General features: G+C 42.9%; 1 protein-coding gene across 1 annotated transcript in view; it reads right to left on the bottom strand.

Moving 5' to 3' along the window:
• chd6 (chromodomain helicase DNA binding protein 6) overlaps positions 1–7,863 on the bottom strand; it is a 93,733-nt gene that overhangs the window by 50,834 nt on the left and 35,036 nt on the right. The window lies entirely within an intron of this gene.

The following is a 7,863-nucleotide window of genomic DNA, read 5'->3' as shown; positions in this document are numbered from 1 at the left end:
GGTGACTGCTTTGTTGTGACATCACAAAGTTCCAGAAGTCCTGACGGCTGGTTTTAAGGCTCAGTTTCTGAATACAGGCTGTGTGCATTTCTCTGTGGACTGAGGCTTTGAGACTTTCACAGTATTAATATAGAAGCTAGAGCTGATCTATAATCACACTACACATGGACAGAGACAGAAGTTATCCATATCATCTGGGAAGGTGAGACATACATGATATATACTGATATAAAATCCAGTGGATAAACAAAGATAAGATACAGAGAAAGCTGAGAGAGAGAAACAGGAAGAAAAGGGGTGAGGAGAAAAAAGGAGGAATGAGAGGGATTTTTTTTTATTATCCTCCTGAGGATTCAATGAATCACAAACAGGAAAGAGTGAAACATGACGAAGAAGAAGAATCACAGAAATCAGATTCTACTGACGAGCTACTGGATGTGTGAATCACACTGTGACTAAAAAAAAATAAATACATTTGCAGAATATTCTCCCATCAGCCCCTGGGGCGGCACAGCCTCTCTGATACACGGCCCGAACAGCACCACCACCAGAACAACCAGAGTATTAACACTGTTAATTCATCTGCTGTATTTCACCAAACAAAACAAACGGTGAAGCTGCGGGACGGAGGACAACGTCGGCGTTACCAATGTGACACGCGGCCAGTAAAGAGAGGCCTCCAGCAGACATACACTTCCGTCCTCAGGGGGGGTTAAAAATAGACTTTATAATACTGACCCTGCTCAGTGCACAGTCAATAACATAAAAGCATGAAACATGAAACAACACAGCAAATGAAAACGACGGAGGACGACAGCGGCTGAGCACTGAAGCCATCATCAGTCTGAGGCATCAGTCACAATATGACTGCATCATGTCGCATCACGCTACAGCTCCGCATCACTCTCTGAATATACAGTTACAGCAGCAGGAGATGTGTGTGTGTGTGTGTGTGTGTGTGTGTGTGTGTGTGTCACGAGGTAGTCAAAACGTAAGCCCAAAAAATTACTTAGAAAAATTAGAAACAAAATAATAAAACTAATAGTAAATTCAAGTGTATAAATATGTCAAATAAACAAAACACTCAACATTCAGATAATTATGAATATTAGTCATTTGTAATATTAAATATAATTAAATAAAAAGTGAAAAAAGTTAAGAACAGTAACCTGAAAAAAATAAAAAATAAAAAGGAGAAATTGTATAAGATTAAATGAATAAATACATATTTTTTTGCGTGTGTTGTTAAGCATTAATTAACACCAGTTATAGAGGGTTCATTAGAAGAGTTGGTGACAAATGCATTTTCTATTATAGTGTGTTATAACCCATTAATTACCTGCTTATCAATGATTATATTGGGGGTATAATAAATGTCATTATTTATAACCACTGATGTGCAAAATATTAGAACAACAGAAGATGCATGTTCAGTAAAAACCTCACCTTCAGGTTCATGTAGTAATTAAATAAGTTTTATTACATTTTGGGTCGTCTTGCCAACGGAGAGCTAAAGCCTCATATGTCTAACTGTGAAGAATCAAAAGAGACTCCAGATATCTGATCTTTATATTGATCCCAATAATAAAATGATAACTCCAGAGTTTATGTAACCTGGGACAAAAGAAAAACACACGGCTCAAAGCACAAGAGGAAACTTTACATCTGTCATTGTGCTGACCAAAAACCCCGGTAATCCAAGACACTGTGCGGTCTGTGACCTCACCGTTTCCACCGTCCCCATCCTGCCACAGTGTCCGACCTCCATCACCGAGCTTCAGCAGCGCAGACCTGACGGAGCTGAAACACTCAGCTCAGCTGCTGTTTCCCTGTTACATCATCTGCATGAGGAAAGTCCTGCAGCAGCAGCAGCAGCAGCTTGTGTGATGTGAGACGGGGATTTCCACCACGGCTACAGGACGTCTGAAACGCTGATGGAGGAAAGACTCAGACTAAAGAAACTTGTGGTTCCTACACCACGTTGTCAGCTCAAAGACATCAGGTAGGAGGCAGAGCGGAGATTTTATCATAAGTCTCTGGTGTCTGCATAAAGACTCACAAGCATAAATATTCATGACTAGTGGGCGGACCTCAAGGTCAGTGTAGCATGTGGGCAAATAGTACGATCCACTTAAATCACAAATGCAGAGATGCTTCAGTCTCCGCCACCAGGTTAAACGCAGCTCGGATTCGAATCAGGAGTTTTTGAATCTCCGTGTCGACCGACGTGCCGCCGCCCCTACGAGAGAAACCCAGCAACTAAAGATTCAGTGTGACGCCGATTTTCATCACTTGCTGTGTGTTTCTGCCACAGTAACAGATTTTTGAGTTTAGATTTTACAGATCCAACGTCTCCTGCCAAGACCGGACTCACCCCGACGAATCAGAGACGTCTTTATACAAAACATATAAACACGACAGTGAACGACTTGTAATGGATCAGAATGTGAAGCCCAGGTCTGAACCTGTTTATCCAATACTGGTGTAATACTGATGTTCATTCAAGAGAGACAAAAAATAAACCTGATAATGTGATTCAATACAACACCAGCACTAATGCAACCTAAAAACTGTCTGTTCTTATAACCGTGTTTACAAAAACTGAAAACTTCAACACACAGTATGTGACCATGAGACCAGCGGTCTCTCATGAAATAGCGTGGGATCATGGGAGTTGTTGTTGTCTTCGTATGGGAGGTTTTTACCAGCAGCTGAATTATCCTCAGAGGTTTCCTCCTCTCCACAACAAACAGAGCAGCTGATTATAACCAGTAAAAACACTGAATGAAGCAGCGTTTACATTTAAAGTCAGTGTTTCACCGACACTGGAGACGTCAGGGACGAGCTGGGAGCTGAGATCGCTGCTAACCTTTGTTTCTTTAATAACTTATGAACCAGACGTTCAGGAGGGTTTTACCGTCAGCTGAATGATCCACAGAGGTTTCCTCCTCTCCATCACAAACGGACCAGGAGATTGAAACCAGCAGAAACACTGAATAAAGCAGTTTCACTTTAAAAAAGTGGACACTGGACTTTTGGACCTGAGCTGTCTCACATTTCCTCAGCTTGTTTCTCTCATAACTTCAGATCCAAACATCCGACGACTAAAATCCTTCATCTGGATAAAATATAAGGCTGAAAACCACCAAGGTGTAAAAAGTGAATCTTATAAATGTGACTGAAAAATGGATAAAAGGTCAAAGACAAACACAACACTGACACATTCACATAGAGGATATGATGTCACTGACAGGCGACCAATGAAACGGAGCGTTAGCATTTATTAACTTATCAACTAATGTAGTTAGCAAATAACAACAACAACTACCCTGTAAAATGAAGTTTAGATTTCAGATTCTCCAACTAATAAGTGGAAAGATCAGGTTCACTGTTTCCCAACAACAGCTTGAAGTCTCATTATCAAACCTACTGAGGCTGCTAGAGTGCGTCAGCACCCTCATCCAAAAAATGACTTCCCAAAATGCACCAGGGCACGTGGTTTTTAGTTTGTTTCTGTCCGTTTCAACATCTCGTTGTTGCCTTTTACATTTTTCATATTTTGTTGTCCTTTAATTATTTACCATCTTGATTTTTAAGGTGGCAGACGTTCTACAGTGAGATGTTCGTCTACATCCCGGGGCATTGTTTATGTTTATGTTTATGTTTATTGTTCCATGTGTGTTTTTAATAATTTATATTTTCCCTCTCAGTCACTGTCGTAACCTGCAGAACGTCTGTAGCGATTTCAGCTCTGTTGAATTGACCGACCAGGAAGACGACATTAGAATGAGACTTCAAGGTTGAGAGCGTTCTGTGTGTGTGTGTGTGTGTGTGTGTGTGTGTGTGTGTGTGTGTGTGTGTGTATAATAATGAATCCTGCTTCATAATGAATAATAATGAGCTACCTGATTGACCCCTGCAGTGACATCGGCTCCACTTTGCCAAAGCACAGGAAGGTCGGAGCAGAGGGGTCAGCTGTTCACCTCCACATGGGAACTGGTGTGCAGAGAGTGTCCTGCTCAAGAACACTTCAGTATGGCAGCCGCTTTCCCAGACACAAGCCCCCGCAACACCACCACCACCCCCACCACCCCCGCCACCGACTAATCTCAAACACCCCGAGGCTCCAACAAAAACCTCCTGCTCTGCTCTTGTTCTCAAAGTATGAACACAGCTGTAAACTCACACTTCTGCTGGAGGAACTCTACAGAAACCTGTGGCTGCTTTTACTTCAACAACTTTAATATAAAGTACAATCTGCTCAGAGCTCTGCAGGGATGATGTCATTCTGTAGTTCAACCAGGAAGTAAGCATCACCCTGGTTCCCGCCACAAAAAGCCAATGGGATTTTTCCATTTCCAAACAACAGTTTCTGATCCTGACAGGTTTCATTCTGCAGAACAATCTTCACTAATGAACCACTCTATGATGTTTGAAGCCTAAACATAATCAGCAGAAACAATGTTAGGCTATAAACCAACTACGTCCACACGACCACGTTTTCATTTTAAAACAGCATCAAGCGATCTCCGTCCAGACTATCACACCTGAAAACACACATACACACCTGACCATTCACGTACACTGAGCACGTGCGAGCCGGTGTAAACAGGAAGCAGATTTGTCTTCTCTGCAGTTGATTAGTTACAAAAAATAATAGTAACGAGGAAAAGTAAAGACAGCTGCAGAGTTAAAATGCAGAATTTAACTGAACAACAGCTGCTAGCAAAAAACAACAAGGTCAGTAACACTTGTAATTAATTATCCGTGTTGTATTCACCACTGGTAGTCGAGGCTGATGAGAGCCAATCAAGAGAGACCGTGTCTACGTCATTGTTTCCAAAGGTCTCCGGTCCCCAGAGTTTTCAAACTAAAGCGGGACCAGCAGAGTTTCCAAAAGCTCCAAAACTCCACAGTCGTAAATACAGCAAGAGAAAACAAAACAAAGCAGTGTGGACGAAGCCTAACCTGGACTGATGAGTAGATCTGTCTTCATATTCAACGCGACGACGTTTAACGTCCCCGACGACCTCAGGAAGAATTCAGGACTGTGGTATTTACTGACTGATTTTATGTTGTAGAATAAAGCATGAAAATGTCTAGAGCTCGTGTTAAACCACAGACTTTATCTCAGTCATCTGACCAAAAACACATTCGAAAAAACCCAGAGACTTCACGACCAGGAAACAGGAAGTGCTAACATGCTAACTTAGGCTCATCCCCGCTGCTGCAGCCTGCATTAAAACTAAACCCACCTCCATGACATATACCACCAGAGAGAAAGAAACCGAAACCACTCTAAAACAGAACAAACAGCAGTATCGACAGAGTGACCGTCAAACAATCAGCCAAACTATCAATGTTTTAAACCGATCAATACTGAATGACAGCTGAGTGTCAGGGAGGACTGAGGGAATGAGCCTTTATCCTCCATCTGAAGGTTGTATCGAGGGCAGGGGAGTCAATAAGCTGCGGCTGTGTGTCTGTGTGTGTGTGTGTGTGTGTGTGTGTGTGTGTGTGTGTGTGTGTGCTGATGGACACTGGAGTATTTCCCTCTGGTGCAGCGTGAACACAAGAAACACTGAATCCACTCCAGGTCGTGTTACTGTGTTACTACTTCATTTCAATGCAGTTGAAGGGACAATTTACATAAAGCTGAATATCAAATAACTGTAACAAGCTCGTTGGAATATGACAACATCTACGGCCCAGTTTATTCTGTAAACAAAAAGGTGCCGTCTAATATTTACTGAGCTCAAGTGTCTCCAGAGAAAAAGTGACTGTTCTACTGAAGACAGACTGAAACTGTTCAACCTGCAAATCACCGCATGCAAACAGGAGACTGAACCAAATACTGTTCAACATACTCACAGATTAATGTGCATGCAGAGATTAACACAGACTTTATTATAATTATTATTAATGTTAATCCGACTAATCGTTTTTATCGATTTCCTCTGCAGCGCTACAAAATCCATCCCAGAATATGTTAATGGTATGACAAATAACGCACACATCTCTACAAAACGGGCTGAACATTACTAATCACCAGATCTGAAATCAAAGCAGCAGCAGTGTCTGTGAAGAGGAAAAACCTTGAGGAGTCTGGATCCTTGATTCGATGTAAACAAATCAAACTTTCCACAAATTGTGCTGCACACATTGAATTCCTTTAAGCTCCTCCAGTGTAAAGGTCTGTGTCCATGTGTAGTGTGATTATAGATCAGCTCTAGCTTCTATATTAATACTGTGAAAGTATCAAAGCCTCAGTCCACAGAGAAATGCACACAGCCTGTATTCAGAAACTGAGCCTTAAAACCAGCCGTCAGGACTTCTGGAACTTTGTGATGTCACAACAAAGCAGTCACCAAGCCCCGCCCACCTGGACCCACCATCCAAACCTTGCAGGATTTGGTTTCTCTGAGTGTTTTTACCTGAAATCTGCTGTATTTTTATTGGATCATTCAGAAAACAGTCAGCCAATCAGAAAAGAGGCTCAGAGCCTCCTCTCTTCTGATTCTGATCGTACCAGTTGCCTGTTACTTCAGGACAGCCGTTGCCAGCTGCAGTTAGCGAGCTAGCTGTTTAACCGCTAACAATGGGCTTGTTAGCTGCAGCTGAACTTTTAATGACGCGATGTGGACGATTCATCAGAAGAGTAGATCATACGCCAAGGTAAGATCGAGCCTCCTCTCTTCTGACTGGCTTACCAACCACTGAGATGGTTTTTGGTTCTTAAAACCACAAATATATCTTCTTATGGATCAACACTTCAAATAAAACACAGAAGAAGAAGGAAATATGGAGCTTTAATTAAGGATACCATGTGCTTTGGCTTCAATAAAAAAAACTTCAAACATAAAACAAACAAACAAACAAAAAAAAACAATCAATGGTTCAGGACGAGCAGGTTGGCTGGAGATGAATAAACAGGTAACAACCAGCAGCTGTCAAACTGTTATATATACATAGAGCTCTTCGTACAGTGCGGAGCGCCGTCTGCTGCACGCCTCACTCTGCTGTTTGTGGGCTCCGTCCATCTGTACGTAATGTGAGAGACTGTACGTCCGTATGTTTCCGTGGCAATGTCACCGCCACAAACTGTAGCACATTTCTGCTCTTGGCAGAGGAAGTGACTGTGTTTCTGAAAAGGCGCCAGCGCCGGCTCATTACTGTGATTATGTGGACTTCAAAATCAGAAAGGTTGAGCTCTGATGAAAACGCAGCCTGACATTCCTCTGAGGCCTATAGCAACAACATGGGCTTTTCAAAGCCATCGATTCCCCCCCGAACACACACACACACACACACACACACACACACACACACGTATTTGATGGAGTGACTGCCTGTTTCCTATGACAGCAGAGCAGAGTGATAAAGGCTCTTAAACTGGCTCCTCGCCGTATTTAGAAACCAGAGAACCGGACGCACGTGCGCTGTGGAGGGAGTCGCACGCCGGGTCAGGGCGATGTGGACCGACGAGCGATGTGCATGTTTGTGTCCACATTCAGATCCTCGTGTGGCGGTTGTATTTTGTCTGCGAGTGTGTGTGTGTGGGTGTGTGTGTGTGGGTGTGTGTGTGTGTCACGGCTGTTGTATAGCCGGCGTGTGCGAGACGTGGAGCAGGTGCATGTGTTTTTTTTTTTTGTAACTGCTGTTTTTATGCAGCACGACTGCGATGTGTCGTGAGGCCAATGCAGATGCACGAACAGACTCTCACACAGGTATGAGGAATCATCTCAATGAATCACACACACACACACGCACGCACACACACACACACACACACACACACACACAGATAGAGAGGCACGCACAGCGAGCTCAACGGCCTGTTGGTTTGGGAGAGAGAGAGTGGGG

This window comes from Seriola lalandi, unplaced genomic scaffold (genome assembly GCF_002814215.2).
Source record: "Seriola lalandi dorsalis isolate HSWRI2012SDOR001 ecotype SW California unplaced genomic scaffold, Sedor1 jcf7180002054928, whole genome shotgun sequence".
Lineage (NCBI taxonomy): Eukaryota > Metazoa > Chordata > Actinopteri > Carangiformes > Carangidae > Seriola > Seriola lalandi.
The sequence above is the reverse complement of the archived record's forward strand: the minus strand, read 5'-3'. Positions and strand labels throughout refer to the sequence as shown.